Consider the following 24,012-nt stretch of genomic DNA (forward strand, 5'->3'; position numbering starts at 1 on the left):
ACTGCCTGATACTCGCGGCCTTTCGGTAATGGCCGAGGCTACAAACATCGGCAACTTCACTCTAATAACGCGCGCGCGATACTATATACATGACTTAATATTAATAATTAATTAAAACTCGAAGGAGATTCGTTCGAAAAGATATAGCTTTAGAAAGAAAAAATATTAATCGAGAATAAGGTATTATATAAAATATTATTTAACCATATTACTATTTTATAACTTTTACCATATTATTATTTTAAATATTTAATTAGCAAATTATAACATACACAATATAAATATAAATATGTAAGCTAGAATATTTAATTAGCAAATTTTCGCTTTATTAATATTTTTTGACAGAAATCAGCTGATTAAAGCGTTAATTTGCTAATTAATTTTTAAAATAATAATATGTTATAAAAATTAAAATAACAATATGTTTTAAATAATATGTTATGATACTTTAAACTCGATTAATATTTTTGACAGTTATCAGCTGATTTCTGTCAAAAAATATTAATCGAGAATAAGATATTATAACATATTATTTACAACATATTACTATTTTAATTTTTTACCATATTATTATTTTAAAATTTAATTTCTGTGAAAAAATATTAATTGAGTTTAGACAAACTTTATATTATTTTTAAAAAATATTATTTATTCTAATATAAAATCGAAGAAGACTATGTGAATCTAGCACACGACTTTTTAAAAATTAATTTTTTAAAACGGAAAATGATAGCATTTTGTTTGTAGTTGTTTGTAGTAACAATAATTTCGTTTGTAGTTTTATCTCAATTAATAAATAAAAAAAATTTTTTAAATGACTCGCACCCGACATTGAGATATCGCAAATCCGCTTGCGCAGTCTTCTTTAGAATCGTTTGTAGTTGTTTGTAGTGATTTTCCTTTCGTTTGTAGTTGAACGGTTCAAAAGTTATAAACAATTGTTTATTCGTCCAAGAGCTAACTTTGTCAATTTTTAAGATTTTTTAAATCCGCTTGCGCAGTCTTCTTTAGAATCGTATGTAGTTGTTTGTAGTGATTTTCCTTTCGTTTGTAGTTGAGCGGTTCAAAAGTTATAAACAAATTGTTTTGTTTATAACTTTTGAACCGCTCAATTACAAACAAAAGGAAAATCACTACAAACAACTACAAACAATTCTAAAGAAGACTGCGCAAGCAGATTTGCGATATCACAATGTCGGGTGCGAGTCATTAAAAAAATTTTTTTATTTATTAATTGATAAAACTACACAAACGAAATTATTGTTACTACAAACAACTACAAACAAAATGCTATCATTTTCCGTTTTAAAAAATTAATTTTTAAAAAGTCGGGTGCTAGGTTCACATAGCTCGTCGTGTGCGAATAATATTTTATTACTTCATCAATAGAATTTATTATTTAAATATTTGTAAATGAAATTTTAAAAAAATTGTAAGAAATGATAACATTATTAATGCTATTATCGCGATATTTGTCGAAATTATTCGAACGAGGAATGAAAGCATGCAGGGATGAAAAGAGTTCGGACGCGTTACTATTGTCGCTTATATCGGACGGATAATCACTGAAATCGGCTGACCAGTGCTACTTTCTATCCCTGATTAATCGCCAGACTCGGAAAAAAATCACTTTCTCATTATTATTGCATATGTACATTATATTGCATATTATATGCGCGTATAATATGACTCATTCGAGCGAGATTTGTTAAATAATTGTGTCGAAACGCTGTGTTATAAAACGATTTGTTAAATAATTTCGTTTGTATTAGTTTCATCAATAAATTAAAAAAATTTTTTTAATGATTCGCACCCGACATTGAGATATCGCAAATTCGTTTGCGCAGTCTTCTTTAGAATCGTTTGTAGTTGTTTGTAGTGATTTTCCTTTCGTTTGTAGTTGAGCGGTTCAAAAGTTATAAACAACTGTTTATTCGTCCAAGAGGTAAATTTGTTAATTTTTAAGATTTTTTAAATCCGCTTGCGCAGTCTTCTTTAGAATCGTTTGTAGTTGTTTGTAATGATTTTCCTTTCGTTTAGTTGAGCGATTCAAAAGTTATAAACAATTATTTATTCGTCCAAGTGCTAACTTTGTCAATTTTTCAGATTTTTCAAATCCGCTTGCGCAGTCTTCTTTAGAATCGTTTGTAGTTGTTTGTAGTGATTTTTCTTCCGTTTGTAGTTGAGCGGTTCAAAAGTTATAAACAATTATTTATTCGTCCGAGGTAAATTTGTTAATTTTAAAGATATCGCAAATCCGCTTGCGCAGTCTTCTTTAGAATCGTTTGTAGTTGTTTGTAGTGATTTTCCTTTAGTTTGTAGTTGAGCGGTTCAAAAGTTATAAACAATTTGTTTATAACTTTTGAACCGCTCAACTACAAACGAAAGGAAAATCACTACAAACAACTACAATAAACGATTCTAAAGAAGACTGCGCAAGCGGATTTGCGATATCTCAATGTCGGGTGCGAGTCATTTAAAAAATTTTTTTTATTTATTAATTGATAAAACTACAAACAACTACAAACGAAATGCTATCATTTTCCGTTTAAAAAAATTAATTTTTAAAAAGTCGGGTGCTAGGTTCACATAGTTATCGAAGAATGATGCGCGCGTAGCGCGCGCTTGTGTTATTCTAGTATAAGAAAAACTTTACGAATGTGCATTCGAGTTGACAAGCTTCTCTAGATTATCTTTGTTATGTTTACCGCGTGAAATCTGCCTTAAAATCATGCAATCGAAGTCTTGTGCTAGACAATTTTCAATCCACGCCGCCAATTTTCAGTCGCGTGCCCACCAGTAAGAGATACACGGTTGAAACGCACGAGTGAGGAAGGAAATTTGCGGAAAGCATCGAGACGCTGCGCGTCCTCATCCGCGACATTATGCTCGAGCGAATCTTTGCGCTGCCGGTTGCACGGTGCTTCGCGATGAAACTACGACTTTACAAATCGTCATCCAACGTTTCACGACTACCCGGTACCTGGTTCACCCTAACAAGAGAAACTATCTTCGTTGGACGTTTCACGAACACGCTTAACGAGGCCGCGTGCAACTCGCGTTTAAAGTGTATGCAACCGAGCAAGTAGACATCTCCTCGGCTGGAGACTAGATTTAACCTTTAGGACAGAATCCCACAAGTGTGTGTGTGTGTGTTTATGTGTGCGCCCGCTAATTCCTCGTACTTCCGCTTGCATCCTACTTCATTCGTTGTGTCTATTACGCCTGCTTCCGCGCATCTACGAATTTTTTACGCTCGAATCAGCGCTCTGAGTGGTACATGCACAATAGCAGAACTAATCTGCGCGGAAATTCCATGCATGAAATTTAATTCTTGATCCTTCCGTTTCTTTTTAATATCATAATAAAAAATAATTTCGTAAAACTATTTAAGGATAGGAACTTAAAAATTAGATTTTGTATTAAAAATATATATATAAACATATTGTAATTAACAATTTAAATTTAAGAATGCGCTTCTAATTTTTTTTAGATGATTATCTTTTAATTTGTTTGTCACATCTTTCATTAGTAAAGCATGAATAAGGTGCTGAAGCAGAATAAGGCAACAAATCCCGATTAAAGTTACTACCTATTTACGACTACATGATAATATAGCGTGAAAATTATTCCGGATGCGCGAGATTCCTATGTGCGTCGACGACAACGAGAGCGAGAGCAATAAGTACGCGCAAACTTAAACTTAAGAACGAAGTACTAGAGTTCCAAGGAACTTTGTCGCCTCACTTCGAAACTGGATGTGGCATTCGCCTTCAGGTTACTACATACTGATATAATACACAGATTTCCCTACGAGAAGGTACGAAGCCATGCGATTTTGACAGAAAAATCAAAATTAATTTACAACATCGCGCGCGATAATTAAACGTGAACTAAACACATTTTCTCAAATTATCGTTCATATTATACTCGCGTATCTAACCGAACGGGATATAATGTATAATGCACTGTAATAAAGCGGCTCGAAAATTTTACGACACAAAATTACGAATCTATGGCAACACTTCCAGCACGATGCTTAGGTCAACCTCGGTCTGAATTTGCAAGTAACGTTTAAGACAATTAATGTTTATTGCCAATGAAATTACAGCTGCTGCGGCAGATGAGAGTTCGAGCGGCTGCAGAGGAAATTAAATTCGGGTATTAACTGTGCATCCAACTGCGCCGTTATGAGTTGACATTGTGCCAGGATAATAGACTCTGTTCCCGTAATTAACTCGTTGCAAAACACGACCGACAAACGCGGTTTGCACGTTTGCTCTTTGACCATAGCAATTATAATTAACAGACGCCTGTTGGTTTGGGCAAGAGAACCTTTCCATTTTCGAAAAACAGCGAGTGTAAATAGTATTTATTGCGTTCCGATTACAGCGTGTGATTGAGCTTTAGTCGACAAACCGATTGATTGCTTCCGCCATTAACAGATAAATTATCCCGTCGAATTAATTATATTGACCATCAAATTCTCTGATTTAAACTATATTGTATGTAATCTTTGTAATTCTCCTAAATAATTATTTATGATTTATGTTTATAATCTATCTTTATATCTTATATTTTTGCATTGTAAACCATAATTAAACTAATAATTTCCCAAACTATGTATATTCCAATATCATTTCAAAACTTGATAATTAAATGTATATTATAGCATTTCTTTTTCTAAAACTTTTTTCTCTTCAAATCTACTGCTATATAATTTATCTACATTTCGCTATAAGTTTTATTTAATAACTTTCACGTGAATTATCGTATTATAATAATTAATATTATTTTATAATCCTAATCTATGAAGTACCGAATTTCGATTCGACAGGCGACATTCGCAGTTTTGCACGCTAGAAAAATAAAATGAAATATACGCGACGCCACGTCGCTCGAGTGCACATCGCTGAAAGCAATAAAAGTCATGGAAAGGGAAACGCATTTAGAAGAGTGACGATCATCAAAGATATCAAAGATATCGATCTACTAAATCTTTGCTCGGAGAACAAAACCATTCTCGAGGAAGAAAGAAAAGATCTGCGACCGATGAAATAAAAACGAAGACAGAGGCAAGTTGAGAGTTGCTACAGTAGGATTTTGGTAAATCTTGAAATGTATTGATGACAGTGTATATATGTGTATGTATATATGTATGTATGTATACATGCTGGCGTAAAAACGAGGAAGAGGGACTAGAAACGGCGAGGTGGACAACGAAGGGCGAAACAGGACGACACTCCATTTCCGTACGCGCTATACCAGCCCCCTGCGCTTTTGCTTGATTTTCCTGCAAACTGCGTTTCAGCCGGTCTGACGGTTTGTTCGTCCGACTGTGCATTTATGCACACAGCGACAAATACACTCCACCCTTTAACCCGCTACTACTACTACTACCTACTACTCCTGAGTTTTGCCGACCTCTGTGTCCACATTCCGCGCTCTCCTTCGCTTCCGCGCCATAAATGCATGCCGCAGCATATAACTACTTCGCTTCGACAACTCTATACATATTACTGTTAACTTTGCGTATTATATATGTGGTAGAACGTTATCATCGATACTTTTGGACATATCTATATCTTTGATTAAATTAATCGTTTCGCTTTGATTTTCTCTTCTCATTTTAAGACATATTTAAATAGAGCGCGTTTACGTTGTGTAACAAAAAATTATCAATTTTTTCAAATATATATAATATATATATATGTAATAATTTATATAATTTTATATAATTTTATATAATTATCTGCTTTGTCTAACATATATATGTATATATTATAATAATTTTTTTACATTTAATATATATGCAAAAGGTTGCTCCAATATATTTGTGAATGCATTACGCCATATTACTTTAATAATTGCGCTTCCTCCGGACGGATTTTTATGACGACTGCGACTAATAAAAAGTTGCCGCAATCCTTTCAATTCGCGCCTTAATTATACCGTCGCGATGCACCTTTTCTAAACGATTTTCTCTGCGAGAGATTAATGGAATCCAACATCAAAGTCTACCTTCGCGGTTATTACATCCGTTTTGGTATCAGAATGCCGACGGACTTTTTTTTCGTAAATTCTGACTCGGCTTACCGAAGCATGCATGATACCAGTCTGAATTAATTTCGCGCGCAGAGCTCGTTGTCGCATTCCCCCGGGGAGGCCGGTCCGGTATATATACGAAAAGTAATATTACCGCCGCGGGCGATAGTGCAAGTGACGGAGAATAGAGAAAGGGAAAGAGAAAGAAAGAAATCCATGGCGGGAGGGTGTCTTCGGTGAGAACGTCGGTCGGATAAAATGGAAACAGTGGTGTCGGAAGGAAGAGAGATCCACGGTGGATAGAAAGAAGGACGGAGGACAAGAGAGCAGGGCCGACTCTCCGCGAGGAAAGGAAAGGAAAATATAAGAAGCCCCTTCATTTTCATTAATAAAACATCTCGTCGGGTAAGAAGCGGCTGGCGAGAGGAGACAAAGGGATGGGGGAATCGAGAAGAAACGAGACAGATGCGGTAGAAAGCAACGGACGGGCCACCGGTTCCAGGCGGGGCGGTTTGCGACTATTTCTGAATAACAACGAAATGCAAAGTAGCTGATAGCACGCGTTCAAGCTATGCAAGCAAGCAAGCGCACGCTATTCCTCGGCTCCTCCGTCAGCTTTCGAGACCGCAAGCTCTTCTTACGTGCACTTATCGTTAGTAAGAGCCCCCGCTTCTCCTTGAGATCCTCTCTTCCCATTCACCCCAATTCGCCAGTCACCGGCTGGCCTACATTTTGACTCTCTCCACGAGGGTGTAATCCTTTCGCGGGGAAAATTAGCCCGCAGTTCGCAGCTCGTTGTGCTCGATGTTTCTTCCGAGCGGACGATATCGCTCGATTTAAACGATTAAAATATATATTTAGTTGCCGTCGCGCCGCGGTACTTATTTGCAAACATTTTACGAAATGCATTTTACGGGATGCGCCGGCATCTGATTTAATCCTTCTCAAATTGTATTTTTCTCGTCGCGAAACTTTCGGAATCTTTCAAAAAATGAGATAAACTGAAAACTGTTGTAAACTTTTTAAAACTAGTGCATTCTAATTAGGATGTTTTTTAATAAAATAAATTATTATATTTATTATATTATTATATAATTATTAAATTATATTATTATTGCTAATCTTTCGTGATCTGCAAAGGGCGATCATTACAGGCAATTTTCACGTTAATTGGGAATTCCATTAAACAAGTTACAGCTTACACGATTACTGAAATGTTAAATACAATATGAAAGTTTCATTGTGGATATGAACAACGTAACTATCGATGGATCAATAATTTAGCGAATGATCGATTCGACCTCATCGTGAATACTACATCTTGTTCGTCAAACGGAATTCGTTATTGCAAGTTTGTATAGATAATGTAATACACGATAATATCTTTACATGTAGAAAAGTATTACTAAAACTCTGACATTTACAACAAATTTCCTTATTTTTTATCTAGCTCAATTTTAAAAATATTTAATAATATTTGATAATATTGAAACATTTTGCACGATAAGATAAATATGATTATAAAGCGAATGTATCTATTCTGCCCCGTTCTTAATGACAAATTCCGAAATGTAAATGCATGTCGTGTCGTGTTTTGTCTATGCATATGCACATACACTCGTATGTACTATATGCACTACATCTACATATATATACGCTACATGTCGTACACGAATGATCACTGCCGTGTCGCACATCTTACACAATCCGAAAGCTATAAACATTCGTGAAAATTGATAGTGAGAGCGTGAATAGTACGATTTACTTGTAAGACCATCGTAAAGAGGGATTTATGTTTAAGTGCGCGATAAATTATCGCGAGACACCGTTAATTAAGGTTAATTAAGTGCACGACATAAGCCATTGTCTACATAGTTGGACAATTGTTATCTATATTATCTATATATGCATATATATATACACAAATATACATATATAAAGAAGAAAAATGTATCGAGAACCCGGACTATATTGCATGCCGACACAGTTGTTAAAGTAAAAATAATATTTAGTGTAGATAAGATAGCGGTGTATATGTGTGAGAAGTTTTCATATAAAAGTTACAAAATATATTCCCTCCCGGAATATTCAACGAGATCGTCACGCCGTACAAATGAAATAACAAAGTTATTTGAAATCTTTATGTCGCGTCTACACGCGAGCGACGTGCCATTGCGTCTGAATTTATTACGAGTTGCCTGTATTTATACATGACAGAGAGAATACATATATAGAGATAAATGGCTGTGTTAACATTTCGTGTATCGTGTTTTTTTTTAAACGTCCGCAAGAATAGCCGCCTTTTCCCGGCCACACACACATACACATCCCTCCACAATACTTTCGATTAGATCATTTATTATTTGAGGGAAACAGTGGCAAAAGTGATATATAGTGTGTCGCGCGAAAAAGCACATCAGAAGTCTAGGGGACGAAAAGCGACGGAGTACGAAAAATTGTTTTACTACGCATACCAGCGTAACACATATGCGTCACGCTTACCTTACGAACCATAGAGATAAAACGGCGATGGTGATGCAGGACAAAAACTCAAAGGGGACGTCTGGCTTCTGAAGAGATTCACGCCTGGATGAATTCTTTTGACGTCGATACAGCTCTTTTTCTGAACGCGGAAAAACGGACCCCAGCGCGCCGTACATCACGTCACGTTATGACAAACAGATAATCAAAAGGAACGCCTTTCGATTTTCTTGGAGATTGCAGACAAATATATAAGGCAATCTTTTTCTAACGCATAAAATTTTTTTTATGATTTTTATGATTCATAGTCGTCCGATTGAAGATATATCAGAGATTTTTAAACGTATTTTTTTCTGGATTTTCGAAACTATTCTGTCAAAATTTTCTTACAATTTTCTGAATTATATTCTTTCATTTTCTAAATAATAAATAAAAAAAGATTCACCAACGAAATTTCTATCTCATAAATTGTAGCAAGAAACTCGAAAAAATGATTATATTGATCACACTTATGGGGAATTATAATGCACGGACACAATGTACTCGATATACTGATAATAGGCGAATAGAATACGATCGATTCTGTGTTAATACAGTGCGCTCTCGCTGAAACATATGTTTATATTATTCACAACGAGACAGCATTGTGCGATACTGAAAGGATGCCGGTATACACGAACGCAAATCCGTAACGTTAAAACAATACGGTTGAATAGTGCGTACTAACTGTGCCCTCGGGCTAGGCAAAGGGAGTAACAAACCGTAACAAACTAATGCTGGAAATAGTAGTTGGTATAGACAAGAGACTTAAATACAAAGCAAATATAACTATATATTCGGTCACGCGGGGAAATGCTCTCGAAAGATAATTAATTACATAATGTACCGAGGCAAAGCCGCTTACTAACATCCCGGAAAATTATTGCATATATTTGCGTGAATTTCTCTCTGTAAGAGCAAGGCAGGAAGAGAAGCGCGAGAAAAAAGGGATAACGCGCATATATTCATATCGGAAATTCATAGCAGGAATAGCAGATTAGTAGAATAGAATTTAATGATTTAATGTCATTAATACATTTATATCGATATGCATCAGTCATCATCGCATATTTTTCGTACATTCAGCGTAATCCTGACAGGCTTACGAAACGAGATACAGCATCGTTATATATTCTGTTACATAAAGCGTTACAGCTTTGCAGATGATAATACAATACAACTCCTCACTAAATACGTCGTAAATAGACTTAGCGAAAACGGGTTAGTAATGACGCCGTTATATTCGATTTGATCGTCCGAGAGATTATCGAATTTTCTATTCAAAACCTGCTAGGATTGCATTAATTAATATGAAAATTTAAGTATTACTTCGCCGTCAAAATATAACGCAATTTTATGATCAATGTTTATGGCATTTAAATTGAAATGAGTTTTGCAATACTTGTAAAAAAAAGCAGATTAAAGTTTATACACGATGTATTATATACGATAAGAGCGCAATATCCAATAAACCAAACATGTATTTCGACCAAACATACTATTGATTAAACCGCAGTTGATTTATATAGCTGATTCACTGATTTATATCTTGATGTGGCTTATCGATTTGATTTGGTTTACACACATGATTAAAATTACACATTTAATCACAGTAAAGTAAAAATACCTTTAAATACAGAAAAATGATTTTTTTAGATATTTTTATATTTTTCGAATAATAAATAAAAGAATTTTAGTTTTATTGTTTTAAGAATGTATTATATAAAAAAAAACTTAATAAATTTTTATTGTATCTTGAGAATTTTACATTTTTTTTGGACGTGTATAGATTTTTATAGATATGTAAGTGCATTTATATAATTTATACAGACATATATTGTTTCAAGCGGCAGAATAATTTTTTGGAAGACGCGCAAAGTTGGCAAAACGTTTTCTTACTACAGTACTGATAAGGCAGTTCTTCAATTACGAATACGCTACATCACCGTGTTCACATTAATTCTCCAGCTAGTTTCTGCCACGAATGCACCGGTGATATGATGATGTGCATGCACGTACACCGTAATTTCACAGCAGGAAATTTCGCAAACTTAAGTTTGCGATGTTACGTCGCGAAATTCTCTGGTGCGACTAACGAAACTAAAATTCACACGGCCACTTTACGCTCTGTCATTTGCAAGGACCCGGCAGCCTTTGAGAAACAATTGTTCCTCATTTATTTCACTCGGTATCATCTTAGACATTTCGGCTTTTATTACATACGAATGATCTGCGTTTGCAGTTAGTCTATTTAATTAATAAATATGAAACTTTGATGTTAATGAATAAAACTTTATTACAATTTTTTAATTTTATTTTTATCACTGTAAAAGACATAGTAACTATTTTATACATTTTAAAATTGTCTAGTTATATTATTTAAACCTTCGACTCCCTTTTTTAAAAATATTATAAATAATATCAATAATATCTTTTTGTGTCTCTATGTTGCTTATCGATGTATCGATAGACAGTTAAAACAAGGAGAATAATTAAAATATACTTAAAAATAGTTTACCTATGTGTTTTTAAAAAATATTATTATATGTATCAGAGTATTGCATGTAACATAATTTGCACACGTTGCCGCTTTCCATCACTACAGATTAATGAGTTACTGTCGATTAGAATTGCCATTTCCACTCTAATCATTATATTCTGTATATATGTAGATAACAATTACATGATGGCTCTGCATGAAATCATGTAATTTATCATTCTCAGCCTATAATTGTTTACACTCATTATCGTTTGATATTGTACTTTGATTTGCATCTCTATCAGTTTACATTTGACTATATTTGTCACTATTATATTAGTTCAACCATGTTAATGATCATATTTCCATTACGCGCACTGTCTGATTTGTAAATTGCGCACTGACCGTATATATGATTTCGTTCGCAAACTTGATGGGCATGCCTGAATAATAGCGTGTAGTATTCGACATGTTTATGACGTTGAAATGCTTTTGCTTCCAAAGCCTTGACGAGAGAGAGAGAGAGAGAGAGAGAGAGAGAGAGAGAGAGAGAGAGAGAGAGAGAGAGAGAGAGAGAGAGAGAGAGAGAGAGAGAGAGAACCAATTTGTAATATATTATCATAAATTTATCATTTATATCGGCTGCGTCATAAAAAGCTGCGCACAATTCCCAAATCATTAATTACGAGAGAATACCGTGAAAATAAAAGTAATTTGACAAACATTTGACAACGCTACGTGCTTGTCTTTAATGAATTTTGTTCGTTGTCATAAATATCTTAAATATTAGACAAAGGATGCTTAAGAAAATGACAATATAAATATTCCAAGACAGGTCAGAGATCTTGTGTAATTAATTCTAGATTATATCGGTTAAAAACAATAATGTTTTAGAAAAACAACATTTCTAAAATATCGTACTGTCATCTTTAACTCTTTTGTAATCTCTCACATTATTCTATGCACAGGTATCCATTTTTCAATAAAATTGGCAATATCGACTTGTTTCCCACGGGGTTTGGTATCAAATAACTCTCACAAATTTAAGTAAACTATATCTTCTAAAAGGTATTTTTACGTACGAAAGTATGTATCAGAAAAGATATTTGTTATAATGTTAAAAATTTCAATAATAAATAGAAATTTAGTCATTAATGTAATATAAATGTCTTATAAATAGAAATTTAGTCATTAATGTAATATAAATTAAACTCAATTGTATTTTTAATAATTTAAATTAAGTTAAAATTATGTGCTCAAGGAACTAATTTTATGTATTATGTCTGATATTTATATAAATGTTTTTATGAAAAATATCACTATGTTCTAATTACAAAGGGCTTTCATTAACTGCAGCTCAAAGGAGACAATTCATGTTCAAACAATATCTTCCAGTATTCAGTTTACAATTTCGTATTGTCAAGAGCGTCAGTTAGAACATCAGGCACTAACGTTGCATTTGCAACGACAGTCACGTATGTTTCTGTCTAATTGCTTTATTATACAAATAAGCAAATGTATACATCTACAACCATGAAGCCATATATCAAAGAGAAACATATATATAGAAACAAAATAATATAATATTTCTCGCATATTTAAAAAACAATTTAATTAACACTGAATATTTCTACAGACACATTAAAACACATCCAGAAAAGTTTTTTCATTAAGTAGAAATTAAAATCAAATTAATAAATTTAATTAATTAATTAGTATTTAATTAATGCTTTCACGAATCTAAAATTTAAAATGTTTTATAACTCAAAACATTATAACTCGTAACATTACACAACTTTAAATACATCCGTTTCTTTCACTTTTAAAATATATAATTTTCAATTACATTTTTTATCATTCTGCATATATGCGTATTCATATTTATGATTGTACTTATTACATATTACGAAAAAAGATCACGTTTAAAAAGATCCATAAAAAATAACTCGCGAGTGTATACATATCGAACTTAAAATATAATCACGCGATGTCCAGACAATTTTGCGAGATAGAAGTTTTTCGGGACAGAAGTTGTGTGATTACCAATTGCTAGAAAAACATTCTTAAATCCCCCCGATACTCGGATAAAATATACATCCGGTTAACGATTTCCGTCACCTTAGCTACAGCGAGTCGAAGATATCGCGAGGGAACTACGCGCGATATATACTCGAAAATCGACTTACTACTTCCCGATACTCCGCACTCGACCACTTTGCCCGACGAGCTGACTCCGACCGACCGAGTGCTAAGAGTTCAGCAGTCGGAGCGTAATGCACGACTCTAGAGAGACGCGAGAGTGTCCCCTAAACTCCTTTAATATCCACGTACTTACCTACCCACCTATCCGCGCGCCCGCTGCTTTTAAATTCTCCCTGAGCCCGGCGCGGACTGCTGAAAGTCGACGAACGAGTCGTGAGCAGTATGTTTTATGAAAGTTTCATCTCTCGTAATCTCGGGGTATCTTACCACTCGCGTCTTTCGTTTTCGCCCTCTTTCTTTCTTCTCCGGCTGTCTCCCGCGCGCGATGCCTCTTTCCCTTCCTACTGCATTTAAGATGTTTCGCGACTCGTACCTACTCGTTTCGTCCTGACGCCCAATGCTTTTGCGAATTTATTCTTTTGCAACATTTCGTCTTTGGAAAGCCTTGATTTCATATCTCGTTAATCGGAAAAAGAATTTCACGAAAGCGCTAGATTTAATTATCATGGGAAACTCGAAAGACGCAAGTACGGCGATGAATGTATTACTAGTCATATTTTCAGAATAAATATTGTCACAGAATTGCTGTGCGGAATAAAATCATCGTTACAAATGGATTTTATCTCTCTTCTTTTAAAATTACGGGCAATTTTTAAACAATTTCGTAAACGATATCAGCATACTTGAATATGGAAAAGTAAACATCGAATCGCGTGACGGCATCGAATATAAATTCGTTCGGTTTCCCAAAATGTAAATGCGAAATGGCATCGATATCGAATTCGCCGTTTTCGATTCCTCTAAACCCTTTCACGAGATTTTCTGCCTTTGAATCTGATATATGCGTCATAACCCCCGCAGGCTGATGTCCGCAGATTCTCGCGGTCTCGAATCTGTTGGGAAATCGTCTTCATGCAAGATTGATCACGGACGTCAAAGGTTCAACCTACTGAAAGATGTGGTCTCAATCTGATCTTCGAAAACGTCGCTATGCAATCCGTCGCAGAAGGTCGGCGAAATCGCCTTGACATTTGCACAATCTGATTTTAAGCTAACCACCAACTATTCGCGAATCTGTTAACGACTCGTTCGACGGACCACGATGTCACGAAGCCGAATAATTTTGGGTCAAGGACAAACGTTCGATCATTTCAATCCGCGTTTCGAATAAAATTCAAATCAGAAAGAAAAAGCATTCATATTTATCGTATTACCATCCCTAACTTAGCCTTCATGCAATTAAGAGAACGCGACGAGCATATAGGTGGTCGAAATACAAAATAATAACGACGGTTTATTACGTAGCTTGCGGCTAACATAAGTTTCACCATAAACCGAGGCCAATTCGACGCCGTCGGTAAAGTCAGAACTAACAGCGACATAAATTTCCCGTAACGTGGATCACCGAGGCCTTAGACAGGTTAAAAGGAGCCCGTATATATGCAGACAGAACGAAACAAATTGCATTTCAGCCGGCGCCGCGAAATATTCCAGGTCGAATGTAAATTTCGCCTGTGTTCTAGAAACGTGTGATGAGAATTCACCACACGGAACGGGACGAAAGGGAGGACGAACGTAGAGTCGCTCGGTGAGACGGAGAAGCATAAGAGGCTGAGTTAGAGGGTGATGTTAAGGCACGACGGGGGCGACGCAGAAAGGGGAAGGGGGGACGCGCCCGGAGAGTTATGTGGCGACAAGCCGACAACCCCTTAGCACCCGGTGACAAATACGAGGTGCGCCGTACCTTTTCCGCCGCGAGACTACACTCGGTTAGTCTCGCGGCGAGAAGAAGAAAGAGTGGGGCCTCGCCGAGAGAAGTCACTCAGTCATCAGATTATAGCTGCAACTGACAGACCCTTTCGTCGCTTATACGCCGATACGTGAATATAATTTTTTTTCTCTCCCTACCCCATATTTTCTCTCCCAACATTTGCGTCTCACTTTGAATGCGTGCAGAAATTGCGGACAATTCCTCCGACCAACGGGGAACTTGTTCAACTTCAACCCGCCGCTCGTCTTTTTCGGAAACTGCTCAGGAGGGCTGCTCCAACGCCATGCGTCATCGTTGTTATTTATTTTGCCAATTTTTCCCGCGAGATGTATACCGAGAGAGTTGTCAGACTCAAATGCAAATATTCGTGACTTTGAAACTGAATAAATTTACCACGGAAAAGTGTGCGCCGAGAATGGAAAACGAAACGATGTGTACACATTTCACGCCCGCGTTTTGTCGTGCTGATAAATTTTCAACGCAACGACCCATAGATCGTACGATATACCGTATATATTCCGGAGGAAAGATCTGGTTCGCGATATAAAGTCATCACTGCCGGGAGTGACCACATGTAATTTCGCGGAAAGAAATAGCGACGCGGAGGGGCGACGAAACCGAATCCATGAGCGGCGAAACGAATTGTCCATTTATTTCCTAGCCGGTAAGAAACGGTCTCCTTCCCGTAAACAATTTAATTGTCGCGCGAGATTAATCACCGCGGACGGAATTAATGGGAGGAATGCGTTTATTTCGTAGGTACGCGGGCTCGTAATTAATGAGAAGGACGCGCTGAATGTGGTCCGACAAACTGTGGGTGTCCGCAGCACTTAGAACGACAAGGACGACGACGTCGACGACGACGTTGCTGCAGATAACAAAGGAAAGTCCATAGTCATCCTTGATGATATTAAGGGCGATTATGTAAAATGCTTAATAATACTACGCTATCCCGCGGATGCGTCATGGTCCATTATTTTCTCGTCTCCGTTCCTCGGCATGGCTCGAAATTTGCACGATGGCGAGCGCTTATTTGAGGAAATTTACGGGCGCCTTCTTGTAATTAAATCGCTATATAAAAGAACTATACGTGACATCACGAAATATCAGGCGCGATTTTAATCAATTGTTCGTTCTTAGCAGATTTATATATCTCAGAGATCCCGTGACTGATAACGGCGAATATTTTTAAATAGAATGCGTCGTGAGGGAGACCTCAAGGATTTACTTCTCTCTATTCCTCATTTTATATTCCATAAATTATAATTTCCCCTTTAATCTAAAATTAGATTTCCAACGTCCAAGAATCTCTTATCGGAGGAGAAACGGCGTTACCACGAAATCGATAAATCATTATCCGCGATTGCCATTTGCGTGACGCCGCAAATCCGAAGAAAGCCTATAACGCTATTTCTTGGAGCGAGCACAGTAAAGAAGATTCTCTCTCTCTCTCTCTCTTTTTCTCTCGCAAGAATCGGGTCGCGTCTATTGCTTCGCAATCGATTCCCTTCCTCTCCTTCGTCGGGACATCGTACTTGTATAAGATACTTGACGCAGAGACGCATCCACATTGAAGTACGGTGATTGGCACTTGAGAAAAGGTCAAGTGAACGCGGTTAATATGTACTGGTGGCATGTATACGATCAATGTTTCGAGTATGTTTACGTGGGTAATCTTAATCGATGGTGAAAAGAAAGCTCCTCTCTATGGCGAACCGAGTTTGCTACGGTCAGGTCAGGGCGCGAAGACAGAGGGGGAGACGAGGCTGGGCAGAAATGCGAGGCAGAAAACGCCACTCGAGGCAATCGCTACGCTCTCGGCGGCCCGTGACCGAGTGCTTGTAAACCCTCTCTCTATCCCTGTATCGTCACCATCGAACCCGGCCGCAAACCAACGTCGTTCGGACGCGCACAAATACATGCATACACAACGAGCACCCACCTGACCTCCGATATCGACCAACCGGTCGTATCATCGTACACGCCGATAACTTTTTCCACTGCTGTGTATCATCTCGCGAGTGACCGCCGCCGAGGATTAACGCTCGCGAACAAAAAAAGAAGAGAATAAAAAAAAAGAAATGCACGGACCGTAATGACGAAAATAGTTTCTCGGCTCGTCGAGCTCAACGCGGCGCCAATTTTGATCACGCTTCCACGCGCGTTTTACCACGAATGTTGTTAAGTAATCAGGGTAAAATCCGGATGTTGCTGAATTTTCGTGCCGATTTTGCAATGCCGATTGGAAATTTTCTCTCTCTCTCTCTCTCTCTCTCTCTCTCTCTCTCTCTCTCTCTCTCTCTCTCTCTCTCTCTCTCTCTCACACTCGTTTTTTTTCTCTATACACGCGCTATACGGTTTTTATCACACATCGGTTCGTTATATACGAAACAAGTACGATTATGTTGCCGATCATAGCTTTTTGTAGCTTCCGACGTGATTCCCGTTAATCCGTGATATTTTCGTTGCATGTTAAATCGTTTACGCTTATCGATTTCTTTTGTTATTACAACGAAGTCAATGATAATATATTATATTCATTTAAACTTTGTAGATTTACCGCTGCACCGCACTCAATAAATAAAATTTCAATTTAAAAAACAAACATCAGATTATTTCATTCTTTCAAAAAATTAAAATTTTTTAAAAATATTTATATGTTTGTTACTTCTATATACATTATTAGTGCATTACTTTACTCACCAAACAAATCTTACTAATAATTTATCCTTATTTAACAATTATTATCAAAATATAAAAATATGAGACTATTAAAAGTATGTGGTCATCGAGCTAACAGTGAGCTATAATATCAATATTTTTTTCTAGAGTTAGAAAACATGGTTATCGACCTAACACAATAAAATGTGAATACAAGAATTTGTATTCAGTATTCGACAGGTATTTCTGAAATTCATATGAGAGATGCGTATACACATATTTTGATAAACGTTTGGCTTTCTCCTGACAAGCGTAAAATAATTTTATAAAAACTATGTTCTTTGTCAATCGCATGAATGCATGGTATTTTAATTTAGTTAATTAGATCATTTAATAAAACAAAATTTATGCACATGTATACCTAGGAATAAAGGGTACGATAACTATATACAATAGTATACTTTGTATGAATTACGATAGTGTTATAACTATTATAAACTTTGAGATTTCCTACAATAATTGTGTGCATACGAGCACATGAATAACATCATCACTAGCGGATCCTGACGTCGATAATTGGGGGGGGGGGGGCGGTTTGCAAAATTATTTTATTTAATATTTTTGGTTTCATGATTAGCTTTTATTCCAGGATCAACGACGTCGATAGCTCTTTAATGTTTGTTTTTCTTTACTTATATTTTTTAAACAAATTCAGCAAAACTTTTTTTTAATTTGCAAGGGGGAGGTTAACCCCCTCCAGGATCTGCCAGTGTGTATATATATGTATATATATTATATAGATATAAAGAATTTCTCGCCTAATTATTTTCATGCAACGAAATTATCTCATTATTTCGTCCTATGTCTGACTTAATCTATACTTAACTCCTTGAATGCATAATGAGTATAATTTACAATGTATCTTATACATACATATTGTATATATTATATATATAACGAATTTCGCCTAATTATTTTCGTGCAACGAAATTATCTCATCATTTCGTCCTATGTCTGACTTAATCTAAACTTAACTCCTTGAATGCGTAATGAGTATAATTTACAGTGTATCTTATACTTTTATATATATAATATATATATTTTTTATATATATATTATATATATATATATTATATATATATATATATATATATATATATATATATAAGTATAAGATACACTGTAAATTATACTCATTACGCATTCAAGGAATTAAGTATAAATTAAATCAGACATAGGACGAAATGATGAGATAATTTCGTTGCACGAAAATAATTAGGCGAAATTCTTTATATCTATATAATATATACAATATGTATGTATAAGATACACTGTAAATTATACTCATTACGCATTCAAGGAGTTAAGTTTAGATTAAGTCAGACATAGGATGAAATAATGAGATAATTTCGTTGCACGAAAATAATTAGGCGAAATTCTTTATATCTATATAATATATACAATATGTATGTATAAGATACACTGTATCCTGACGTCGATAGCTCTTTAATGTTTGTTTTTCTTTATTTATATTTTTTAAACAAATTCAGCAAACTCACTGTTTCTTTCAATTTGCAGGAGGGGGCGTTTAACCCCTCCCCGCCCCAGGATCCGCCAGTGAACATCATCATAATATAAAAAAATATGTGTCACATGTCGAACGAAATAGAACATTAAAAATTGCTTCTCTATCGATATGGCAAATTATGCAAGTAGTATTCGAATAAAATAAAAAACTAAAAAACAGAAATATAAATTTTTTTACTTTAAATATAGAAACTATTTTTAAAAACGGAGCAGAAAACTCTTTATCGAAATCTATTGTATATTTTAAGTATCTCATTTTTGCAATAAAAAGAAAATTTCGAAGATACAGAGCACGAATTCAGAACCGAATGATCCGATTGCGTAATCCCTATGATTTTCTGATAATAATATAATACAAAGAGACACGACACCACGGATACTTGCATGCGTAATTATTCGTAGCGCGTGCGTGTTTTCGCAGATTTTATCGTTTGCACATCGGATATAGGTACAGTGGACCCGCATTATTAGCTTGGCAAATAATGCTCGCGGATTTCGCAATGACAAATTATCTAGGACGCGAAGCAGTTTATTCGAATAAGTACACCATGTCCGCTGATATTTGCATACACGTTATTCTACATAATACTAATTTCTACATAACAGTCCGCAAATTCGAATGAACAATCGAGATCTTTCCATATCGCTACGGAAGCGCGACGATTAATATTCCTATATTAATGTGCAGTAGTCGCTGATTTGACGGCTCGTGATTTCCCTCAAATGCACCACAAACACAATTTTAAATGCATAATATGTATCTGTATGTAAGCGTATTTATATTTCTGATTTTTACCATTTATATAAAATGGAAATGATAAGCCAATAAACTATGTAACGCACTTGCAATATGTGCAATGTATTAATTGTGTGATCTAGTTCAAACATATATGTATATATATATTAAAATATTGCCCTAACTTTTATCTATTAATCGAATTTTTTAAAATTCCGATCAGTAGATAGAAATTTGGGCAATATTTTACAGCAATTTAAAATTTAAAAAACACATTATCAAGATAAATTTAAAAATTTACATTGCTATAAATATTTTTTTAATTAATGGCATTTTAATTAAAATTAGCGAATAATTTCATTATTATTAAAATCCGATAAAAAAGTGCAATGCCAATATTTTTATAACATAATGTTTGATTTTTTCGAATTATCTTATGCATGAGGGAGTAATTTCCTTTAAAATCACTGTAAATGATATAGTCTCATTACTTATATCAAATAATTCATTAATTAATTAAGAGCAACAGCAAGAGTTAACTCGAGTATTGCTACAAGCTTTTATTCTTATCCCCAATAATATTCTTATTGCACCAATAATTTTCCAAATAGATGCATTACTTTGATTAGTTTGTTAAAAATCATGACACTTGCCTAATTTATTATACCTGCAATTTCTGCCATGCCTACACATCTTTATAAAATACCTAGCTTCTATGCCATATCATATGCTAATCCTTATATGCACAAAAATAACTTCTTACTTTAATTTATTTAATTAATTGAATAAAGTTCGGGAAATTGTGTTTTTAGACTTATAATGAGTAAATTTTACGTTTTACAATAAATTGCTTATGCACAGAATTGTATTGAAGACTGATAAAGACGATAATTATTTCCCGAAGGATTTGATAAAACTCTTCTGAAAATATAGTTCCTAACAATTTTTCCGAATGCTTAAAAAGTTTTGTATAAGATAAATATATTATGTATAACTTGCATTTAGTAATATTTCTCGTTTCGAAAAAATTCTAGTAAGAATATAATTCCTAATCTTTAAGAAATATTATAAAACAATATGCATACGACAATCATCAAAATGATTTATTTTCTACGACAAAAAATACAACTCTCGTACACAAAACTAATCGCGAACACCTTTTTCTTATTACGTATACGGTAAGAAAATCGATATTCAGCGGTCACTGTTGGTCCGTGCATCTCGAAAAAATCTATATCTTTAATATCATTCTTACCAACGTCGGCGAAGATAGCGATCGAGAGAGATACGGAAAGAGTGTGAGAGGAAAAAGGTAAGTTTGGGACGAATGCTACATCAAAGTTATAGAGCCATCTCAGAGACTTTTTCTCAATTTTGACCCTCGAAGCGGCGGTTACGAAATACGACGTCGCAAGATGTTGCCAATTTCTCGTGATCGGATGAGTCAGCAGTCAAATGACGGTTATTTCTCTAACGAAACCCGTAGAATACCTCGGGCGTTAATATTTATTCATAAGAAGAAACCGCGAAGACAGAGGAGCCACAAGGAGATGGAATTCTTGATACATGTACTACCGCATACCCGCCGTCGCAGTAAGAAGCGTGTGCGCGAATTTGACTAATTATACGCGCCCAATTCCGAGTGGTACACGCAAAGCTTCATTAAGCGGATATGGAGAGATAAAGCTGCGCGTCGTCATTACGCATGAAGAAATTATCATACATGGATAAATGTGCACCACGTAGACGGATGCTAAATCTGCTTTGAGTATGTCAACTGTCTTAGTATAAGAGTTGTCTTTAGTATTAATAATATATTTAGTAAATAAATACATACATATACATATATACGTGTGTGTGTGTGTGTGTGTGTGTGTGTGTGTGTGTGTGTGTGTGTGTGTGTGTGTGTGTGTGTGTGTGTGTGTGTGTGTGTGTGTGTGTGTGTGTGTGCGTGTGTATATGAAAATAGTATAATAAATTCACAGCTCTTTTATAAAATATCACGAAGATCAAATTTGTCTACTTCTGCCAATTTGATAAAATATCACGAAGATCAAATTTGTCTACTTCTGCCAATATTTATATTCTTATATCAATAAATAGAAGATTTTTATTAAAAAGAAATTATTTTTATTTTTATTCTTTTGTATTGTGTGTGTTTATATTTCATATGCGTATTGTATCAAAAGTATTATGTATCGAAAATAATGCAGTTAAAGCATCATTGAGTTTTCAGTAGTGGAAACTAATTTTTATGCTAATTTTTCCGCGCGTAAGAGAAAACATAATTGTGGAAGGTATTTATTTTCTTAAAAAAATATATAGAGAAAAAAGAGAGAAGAGAAAGAGAGAGAGAGAGAGAGGGAAAAAGAAAGAGAGAGACTGCATTAAATATCAGTGTAAAAATAAATAGATTTGTTATTGAGCGTCTGAAAAAGTATTCCTTTATTATAATCTCATGGACGATAAATCCGATTTATTTTATCCGCATGTTTGCCTTATAATAATTTTCATGGCGAATTATGTAAATAACAAAAAAAAAATGACAAAGTAAGCGTATGTATGTGTATGAAAACAATACAACAAAATAATGAAAGGAAAAACAAGATAAAGGATAAAACGCAAGAGAATTAACTCCCAATGCCGTTTTCTATTAGGTTTCACGTCGCATTAAACACACCGTTTTAAAACGTACAGAAAATAGCCGTCTCTTCACTGACTTTCATGTGTTGTCGCGTATCTTTTTCTTGTTGCAGTCTGCGCCTTTTTCTATCACGTTCAAGTACAAATTTCCGAGCTGAAAATGCGCGTCGCGTCCGAGCACAAACGCGATTTTGACGGACTAGAAGCTACCGTAAAGACGAAATTTCCTTCGCTTCGAAAGCAAGCGAGATAAGAACTGAGACATTCACAAAGTAATTACGTTGAGGAAGGAGAGACTGAGACACAGTTTTATAAAAGAAACCCTTTTCTTCTTTTTTTAAAGTACTCGTAAAATGTACACAGTAATTCCGTACTCTTCTATGTAATATATCATTATATATAAAATTCAGTATATTATTGTATGCATATAATTTCGAGTGCATTGTAAGACGTAACAGATTGTGATAGATAAGAAAAAATGCACAATATTAAAAAAATTGTATAAAAATGTTATAAAAATATAAAATACAATATTTTTTAATATTTTTAAAATATACATATCACAAATTTTCTGTCAGTTGAGTCCGTCAGTTTGAGATGTCTCATTAGCACAAAATCGTCAGTATTAGTCGCGGACGTTTGAGATAAGCGTTTCGAGACGTCGCGAACTGCGCGTTATTAAATACGGCTGTGCTCGAATTTTGAAAACAACTTTTCAACGCTACCAAACGCATCCCCATGACGGCCTTCACAGCCTGCTGTTGTCACTTGTCGCCCGTGCTACCACCGTTCCTTCCTGCTCTTCGTCGTGCAGCCAGTTTATGTTTGTGCTTTATGGAAGTTTCGTATTAAATTTACGACGTCGTACGTTCCACGGAGTTTTATGATTTCGCGGCTGTAAACGTTTCGGCAGATTTATGCTCAAAATTTGAATTAAAATCGGCGGTGATGTCGTATCTTATTGCCGTTACATCGTCAACTGTTTATCGAGAATGTAAATTGTAAACGATGGTAGATAGCTGGTAGGACATGAAAGGACCGATACGATAAACATCGATCGAGTACAACAACCGCGAAGCCCTGTCTGATCGGAAAATAGGTCCTTGCTTATGAAAAGGATAATAGCACGCTACGTTGCATTCGAATATTTCGTGGCCAAACGTCAGTATACAGAAAAGCAGTTTGAGCTTAAGCATTTAAGCTTAAAATAAAATAAAATTCAGCCCAGATAATTGTGTGTATATAATAGAAATCAAATAGTGTTATATGTCATATTATTATGTGACCATCTAAGTACCAATGTCTATGCGTAAAATGCGACCTATTATAGAATATACATATATGCTCTTGAATAGGCCTAATATATTA

General features: G+C 35.1%; 1 protein-coding gene across 1 annotated transcript in view; it reads right to left on the bottom strand.

Moving 5' to 3' along the window:
• Positions 1-24,012, bottom strand: part of LOC145937402 (uncharacterized) — a 75,041-nt gene that overhangs the window by 34,598 nt on the left and 16,431 nt on the right. The window lies entirely within an intron of this gene.

This window comes from Prenolepis imparis, unplaced genomic scaffold (assembly GCF_030444845.1).
Source record: "Prenolepis imparis isolate NDT839.2.m4 unplaced genomic scaffold, iyPreImpa1.0 SCAF_6, whole genome shotgun sequence".
In the NCBI taxonomy this organism is placed as follows: domain Eukaryota; kingdom Metazoa; phylum Arthropoda; class Insecta; order Hymenoptera; family Formicidae; genus Prenolepis; species Prenolepis imparis.